General features: G+C 38.6%; 1 long non-coding RNA gene across 2 annotated transcripts; it reads right to left on the bottom strand.

The window, feature by feature from the left end:
* Window positions 1-783: 783 nt before the first annotated feature.
* On the bottom strand, window positions 784-3,988 carry LOC144992017 (uncharacterized). Of its 2 annotated transcripts, XR_013655724.1 has the most exons (5): window positions 3,672-3,988; window positions 3,274-3,389; window positions 3,130-3,147; window positions 2,899-3,033; window positions 784-1,649 (listed from the first exon to the last, which is right to left on the bottom strand). It is a non-coding gene; the product is annotated as an uncharacterized LOC144992017 (long non-coding RNA). The 2 variants fall into 2 exon arrangements; XR_013655725.1 differs by lacking the exon at window positions 3,130-3,147.
* Window positions 3,989-8,497: the final 4,509 nt, after the last annotated feature.

Below are 8,497 nucleotides of genomic sequence, written 5' to 3'. Positions count from 1 at the left end.
TTGTCTCAGTTTTGTTTTCTTTTTGGAGGTTTTGCAGCTACTTCATATTGATAGACTTGATAACATAGAGTTTAAAAATTCTATGTTTATTTAGCATTTTAGTTATACGGATTATACCTTCACTTTTCAAGGAAGTGAGCTTCTATAAACCCTGAAAAGTCACAGAAAAAAGATTTTGTCATGGTTTGGGTTTCTTTGTATTGGTTTTTGCTTTCTGTCTTGTTCTGTCATGGTTGAGTTCTGTTTCCTGTTTTAGTTTGAAAGGTTTCCTGTTTTGTTATGTTATTGAGTTTTACGTCCTTGGTCCCAATCTGCTCTGATCATGATCACCTGTGTCTTGTCAGTCCTGTCTGTAAATAAGTCTTGTCTCTGCCTTCCTCTTGTGCTGGATTAATGTCTCTCATGTAATGTCTTTAACGTCCCTGACTCCCTTCATGCCATGTTTTCATGCTATGCCACAGTAAATTTAGTTTTAGTTTTGTTACCCTGCTCTGCAGCGCCTTTTGTTAGTTAAATCCCTTGCCTTGGAACCGTGTGCCTCCGTCTCTGCATTTTGGGTCCTCCGTGCTCACCTGCCCCTCCCTACCTGACAGATTTTGCTTTCAAAACTGTGCAAGACAATGCTGGGATGTTTTAGTAGCAATATGCTAATTAAAATTCTGATTTGTCTTGAAAGAAGGGTACAAAGAGTTGGAGGAACAAAAAATCCTCAACTTGTGTTGAAATTCATTTAATTATGAGAATGTCTACACAAATGCAGATTTCCTGAACCTTGATGAAACAATAACTGGTTGAAGTGGTGGTTCTGTAGAGAAAGAAAAGCAATATGCCTATTTCTTTCATTTTAATAACATGAGTTACAAGATTATACACATTATTGCATGGTCTTAATTCCAATCACACATTTCTATTAGTTTAGATACCTAAGAAATGCAAATACACATTTTTATTTTATTTTAAAAGATGTTTGAGGTTTTCAACAGCCACATTTATAATGAAATAGTAGGTAAATATTGTGTTTTATTAAATATATATTTTTGCCCTGTCTTTCCCTTATCTGTGAAGATTTTCATTTAATATATTTGGTATCAGGTGTAATGTTGCAATGACATTTTTAGCTTTATTAGAGCAAATTTGTGGCTGTCCACGACCGTTCCAAGTACAGTATAGACCAAAAGTTTGGACACACCCTCTCATTCAAAGAGTTTTCTCTATTTTTTCTTGACTATGAAAATTGTAGAGACACACTGAAGGCAATCTAACTATGAATTAACACATGTGGAATTATATACATAACAAAAAAGTGTGCAACAACTGAAAATATGTCATATTGTAGCTTCTTCAAAGTAACCACCTTTTGCTTTTATTACTGCTTTGCACACTCTTAACATTCTCTTGATGAGCTTCCAGAGGTAGTCACCTGAAATGGTCTTCCAACAGTCTTGAAGGAGTTCCCAGAGATGCTTAGCACTTGCTGGCCCTTTTGCCTTCACTCTGCGGTCCAGCTCACCCCAAACCATCTCGATTGGGTTCAGGTCTGGTGACTGTGGAGTCCAGGTGGCGCAGCACCCCATCACTCTCCTTCTTGGTCAAATAGCCCTTACACAGCCTGGAGTTGTGTTTGGGGTCATTGTCCTGATTTGGTCCAACTAAACGCAAAACGAAAATAAAGAAAACTCTTTGAATGAGAAGGTGTGTCCAATGTACTGTCCGCGTATGTTAACGCAGTTTTCATGTGTTTCATTCTTTTATATTGTGTTTATGGCGCACATATAATATCTGTATGGTTCAAACTCATTGCAACATAAGACATGGTAGATCTTAGAATTTCTCAAGCAAGAGCAACAGGTCCAAAAAAGAAATGACACATTCTTTTATCAGTATTATTAACCTCTTGTGTGGCTAAATTAATTGCACTGAAAAACTTTATCTCCGAAACAGCTTCATCTAGACTTTAGGGTACCACTTGAGCTGTTAAATGCCAAACAACAAAGGCCAAAAATTACCCATCACAAAGCATCAATTTACTTCCCACACACTGAGAAGGAGGCTTTGGTGCTGAAAAGTCTCTGAAGTTTAATCTTTTGTGATCTTCTCTGATGATTGTCTAATCAGAAGCAGCCAATATTAAAGCATTCGAGTTATGAATCTATTTCCTCCTGAAAAAAAGCCAACTTTGCTACAGTCAAGCTTAATTTTATGAAACACGAACTCAAACACAACTAGTTTCAGTTCTGACATCTACTCAGCAAAGCTTGGAGATATTTGTGGTAAGGATAAATCTGCACAGTGCATACACTTATTCATCAAGACCTGTTGTTGCACTGTACTTGTTTTGACTTTAAGTGAAGAGCTGCATAAAGTGCATTGTGAGTAGAACTAAATGAATAATCATATCCGAACTTAAAAGCTCAATGCTAACAAAGTTGAACAAACTGTAGGGAAACCAAAATCAGGTTAATTGAAATCAAAATAATACTAATCCAAAAACTAGCGCCAAGTCAGCTAAATAATTTGTAGAATCTCAGAAGTTAACAAAACAATGTTTCAAAAATGCTAATAAAGACGCCAAATTAGCAAAGCAGCTTACGGTTTTGAAAAATTTAAAGTTGTACTGTTATAATGGCAAGCTTGTACAGTAATGTGGTTCAAGTCAACCAAATGATTTTACTAAGGTTTGAAAGCATGTGGCCTAAAAAAAAGCTCTAAGGAGCACAAAGGTGCCCCGTCCCTTTTGCAATATCAAATTGGTCTAGAGCCCTTTTTCAGAGCTCCTGGACCAAACTTTATTCAAACTAAATCCTTATAATTTTCAATGTCTCTTAAATGATTCTTTCTAAATATATAGAGCGAGAGGTTTTGACCAACACCACAGTTCCACTGGGTCTTAAAACTCACCTGTTTGGGGATTGTAGGACTGTTTCTCGTTTACAAAGACATCGTTGAACTTGATGGTCCCTGAAGCTCTCATGGGGCGAGTCAGTGCGGCAGAGATAGAAAGGCGTGGCACATGGGCCTCAGACCCTGCAGGACCTATTCAAAGACCAAAAAACACAAAGAGGAGGATTCAGTGTGAATTACAGATCAAAGATGCTCGGGTGCTTTGATTTGTTAGCAAGAACAACCTACCCTGTTCTCCTCTGAGGCCTAAATAATGGGACCAAAGAAAACCGAAAACACTGATGAGACTGTCAACCAAAAATTAAAATCTTCTTTATTTACATTTAAAAAGTTACAAATCTGATCTCATCTTAACCATCTGTTTGTTTTTACCTGGCGGTCCTTGTGGGCCTCTTGAACCTGGAAGTCCTACTACTCCCGGGGGTCCAATACGCCCTTGAGGGCCACGGTCACCTTCCTCTCCAGTAGCCCAGGTGGACCACGTGGACCTGGAAGAAACCAACATTAACAGTTATAAAGCAAGGCTTAAAAACATATCACTTTAGTTAAACAATCCTAGTTTTAATTTAGAAAAACAAAAATGCAATGTTTCCAGCTCAGACTTGAATTAAGCTTTCTGTCCTAATGTTTACTAGAATGTAACCTTAACACAGATTAAAATTCTTTCCTTTGGCCTGTTTTCACTTTCAGCCAAGTGTGTTATTATCTTTTGAGAGAGTTCATTTCCTTCACACGCGATAATTCCCATGATCCTGCCATCTATAACTCACCCGTAAAATCCTGTGCTGTGAAAACGCGGAACTGTCTTCCCAAATCCAACACAGAGGAGTTCAGACTGTGTATCTTGGATTGGACATTCTCCAGTTGGACGTTCTGTATATTGTCAATCATAACTCCGTGAGACGTCACTGTGACTTTGAGTCCATCAACGCAGCTCCATAGGCCAGTCACGTGTCTGTTCAGGCCGTCCTTGATCCTTTCTAGACTGTCGGAGAAGGAGTCCAAGCGTCCACAGACTCCCTCCAACTCGGAGAGTCTTCGGTCCAGACCCTCGCTGGACTGCAGACACCCCTCCACCTCTGTGATGTAGTTGCTCCTTATCAATTGGATCTCCTTAGTAAGTAAATTAAATCTTATTTTTTTCAATAAGTCTACAAAATTTGACAAATTTTAAAAATGTTTTGGTTATATCAAAAAACCATTGTGCGAAGTGCTAAATTTAAAACTCAGAAACATATCTCCAAACAGAGCAAAACATGCTGCTGCAGCTTTTTTGTGAATTGGTTAGACACAGAAACTTAATGTGTGAAGGTTCACACAGATGATCCCAGATAGCACTAATGAAGAAGAAAACCTTGCAAAAGGGAAGCCAGCAGAAGACAAAAAGGGAAAAGAGAGATTCCCCACCCACCAACCCAAGCATCATCTTGCTGGCTCTGCGGATCATTAGCACTCTGACAACCCACTGAATGAACTATCAGCTGATGTTTGCATTTCTAGACCTTAACTGCCTACTTTTAATTGCAACAGTGAGGTTCTTAAATAAAAAAAAAAACGTGTTTGCAAAATGGACAGGAAGTAGCTGAACTTTATCTCGCTTTAGTAAGTCTCATTTTACTATGCACTATATTTCATGTTTAAACATGTATGTTGCATTCATGTTTTATACATTTATATTTGTAATGACCCTGCAACAGATTGGCGAAATGTTTAAGATGTACCTCGCTTTCATCCAACAGTAGCTGGGATAGGCTCTAGCAACGCCACGACCCTGAAAGGAATTAAAGACCCACTGAAATTACAATCGTGTTTTCTGTTTTTTTATTTTCTTATTTGGTGGTCTTGTGGCATTTTTCTGAAATAACGAAATGAAGCATTTCTGGGAAATTATTTATTCAAGTTGCTAAGAATCAAGAAAATACTGTTTGAAAGATTGTATTTGTGAAATAATAAATATGCTGGGTAGGACACAAGCTCCCTGCTCCGCTTCATTCTGAAGCATCCACTTGTTGATGACGTTTTCCTCGTCTGAGTTGGCATCTGGCTCAAAACTGTACATAGGTTGCTATTTTTGTCGCACTGTAATGTTAGGGTGGTATTGTCAATGTCACAAGAACAGGCAGACAGCTGGATCCAAGTGCAGCAGGTTTATTAGCTCAGCTAAAACTCCACAAAACTAAATAAGGGTCAGGCAGGCAAGGGTCAATAATGAGCATGAGAGCATTAGAGAAGTTACAGGGTAGTCAGAATCCAGGCAATATTCAGGGCAGGCGGCAGGCAAACAGAGTCAGAAACAGCAGCAGGAAACAGAAGATCAGGTCTAGCTATGATGCTCGGTAATGCAGGCAGAGTGAAGTATAGCTAATTGTTTATTGTTTACACCATGCAATGTTTTTTAATATTTTTAATGGTGCTGATAATTTTTTTTTCAGAGAGATTCAACAATGTTCTAAATCCATTAAAGTGCCCAGAGTGGTTCTGGATTCTGTGATTTGTTCCTTCTCTGTTACAGACTCAAATCTTTTTGCTTAGCGTTTAAATGTGCATGTTTGTGTTGGATGACTTGCACCAAATTTGGGGGATCAAAAAGCGATGGACAATCTTTTGACAAATGAAGTCAAGGTTGCACACAAAGTAACACACAGACAAAGCTGTTTTGACGGCTCTACTCTTCATGTGGGTGACCAACAAACCACAAATAAAGAGTCACTAGAGACAAAAATCTAATAGATCTCTGGCCAAGAAGTGCTAAGAGAGCTAAACAAGTGTTTTTTTATATCCCCCTGGCATAGGTTAGCTGGCTGATCAAATCAGCAGCTGCCTTCACCAAGGACATAACCCCCACCTACTTCTCAGTGATCTTACTGTTTCCACTTTACTGTGCTGCGAAGCATCAGGAACTGCACACCTGCTCACAGCTTAATTAACAGAATTACTTAATGTGCTTTGGTCCTCCAGAAGGGAGAGGAGTTGTGAGGTGAAGCTGTGGGGGTTGATGGACCTTCCAAAGATATTTCCAGCTATTTTTAAGTAAAAGTAACTATCCATTTTGAGATTGATCTGTGATGCATTTCTCAGCTGGAATGCCAATCTTTGTTGTTTTGTTCAGTCACTGACCTGACTCCTAAACGCATTGCTCTATCAAACCAGCTACTTCTGAATTTAAAAAGAGTTTATAGATTTAAGGTTTTCCTGTCTGTGGTTGACTTAAATTTAGAATTTAATAGGAAGATATTTTTATTTTTTATTTTTTTTATTTTCTGTTGTAGAAGAATTGAATTGAAAAAACAAATGTTTTATAACACTTTTTGCACATTTGTTGGCACAGAGGAAAATAAAAAAGTATTTAAGAAAAGATCTCCTAGTCCATGGGTGGGTAATTATTTTGACTTTTTGACAAAGGGTTCTAAAACTATAAAGAAGGGCTGGACCAGGAGCAGATGATTGGTATGTTTCAGAAATTGATCTCTCTGAACTGGGATGGTTCAGGAGGAGCAGGCTAAGATTTATTATAATCGGAAATGAAGAATAAGGCAATCAATAAATATCAAACACATTCTTTTTTTTTTTTTTTTTTTTTAGAATGCACTTAATAAAAAACAGTGTTTGCAGCAAAAAAAATAAAAAAACGGTCAAGCTTTATAATTTTTCCCCAGAATTTTACAATTTGTTAAACCAAAAGTGGGTCATATAGTCTCCTTTTCGTCATTAGCACTGTATTTAGTTTGTAGGTTCAAAGTGTAAGTTGATCATGTTTATGCTTCTTTAAACGCAGATCCATTATTTACAGAATTTTAACACTATTAATAAAGACTAAATTACAAAAGTATTAACTTTAACCCTTTCAAAAATGATATTTAAAAAGTTTCAGAATTGTTTCTCCAGCCTGGATAGAATACAGGATTGTGTCAGGAAGGGCATCCGGCTTTAAAATCACTGCTAAATCACCTCTATGGTTCAGTGTAAGCTGATTCGCAGTGGTGACCCCCAAAAGGCTACGCCGAAAGGTGAACTGCAACAACGTTTCAAAATTTTGTAACACTTATTAATATTAAAGCTTAAAAATGTTAATAAATAGTAACTGTTAAAGTCACCTGTACAAAATAAACAGCTGCATTTTGAACAGCCTGAAGACACGCGGCTAGCAAAGAGTTACAGTAATCCAGCCTAGATGTAATAAATGCATGGATTAGTTTTTCAGCATCACTCTTTGATAGTATATTTCTGATCCTAGACATTCCCCTATTCACACACCCATTCACACACATTCAAATATTCACACACTAATGGTGTCTCTGCTGCAGAACACTGGCACCAACCTCCCACCAGAGACAACGGTGGGGTTCAGTCTCTTGCCCAAAGACACTTCTACGGGTGTGCAAGGGAATCGAACCCCCAATCTTCCTATCAGTGGTCGACTGCCCTAGTGCTATAGGGGTGATGTCTCTACATGGAAAAATACAAACTTGGAAAAATGCTGACTTTGTGTGGTATTGAAATGGCTAGAAAAATGACTGCCCAACTCAGAAAACACACGTGAACATTGGAAAAACAAATCTTCCAACAACACACCCTTCACCTTTCGGCATATCTCTCCAGGGGTCGCCACTCTACATGAACTTTCACTGGTTTGCACGTGTGGTTTGGCAGAGATTTTTATGCTGGATGGCCTTCCTGAAATACCCCTGTGTTTATACGGGCAGGGGACTGGCACAGGGGGACCCAGACTTGGGCTCCCTTGTGGCTGCATATTTAGGCTGTAGCGTGAAGGGTCTTGCCCAAAAAACCACACTGGATGAAGCTCATCGCGCCCCCTGGGAAACGAACACTGTTTTCTCATGAGCCAGGCCTTCATGCAGCCAACTGAGACATCCAGCTGCCTCGTAACACCACATAAATGTAGAATAATCTTTAGCATCTTAACAAAAGTTAATGTGTTTGTGGTGTGCCGCTTTATCGCTACCAGATTAAATAGCTTAAAGGGACTCATATAGCCTCCAGACCGTAGTATTCCCACATCTGTCCTAGTCCATTCTTTTAAAAAAAATCTCAAATTACTATATATTTATTGGAAGATTCCCTATTTTTGTTCATGTTTTGGATAACTAATCATGAGATATTTACCAACATCTTTGTTTGATTTACACACTTGCTGCAGCTCTGTTTTCTTGGTAAGCTCTCACTTTTTTGGTGTGTATCCTAAGCACACAGTATAGAAAAAGACAGAGAGTGTCTTTACTTCTCAGCTGAAGCTGAAGGTGTTTTTTTGTTGTTGTAACAACTCTAACAAACCCTCCTGTGTTTTATTTGTGTTGATTAACAATCATGCGGCGGGAAAAGAGTCGACACCCTGCCCGGCTGCCAGCTGAAGTGGCTGTTTGTCCAGCCTGTCATGAAGTGTTACAGTCAGTGTGCCGCAGTCACACTCAGGGTGAAACACAAAAAGCAGCGAAAGCACACTCAACACAAACAGACTGTTTGACAAGTGAACGTCGCTCTGACTTCTCAGATCTGAAGAAAAAATATTGTCAGCCAAATATTTCTGTTACAGAAAAACACGTTTGCATAAGCTGATGCAGCGGATGCATTTATTTTT

The sequence above is a fragment of the Oryzias latipes genome, chromosome 4 (genome assembly GCF_053564925.1).
Source record: "Oryzias latipes strain Hd-rR chromosome 4, Olatipes_Hd-rR_3.1".
Classification (NCBI taxonomy): Eukaryota; Metazoa; Chordata; class Actinopteri; order Beloniformes; family Adrianichthyidae; genus Oryzias; species Oryzias latipes.
This window is presented reverse-complemented; position numbering and strand designations above follow the sequence as displayed.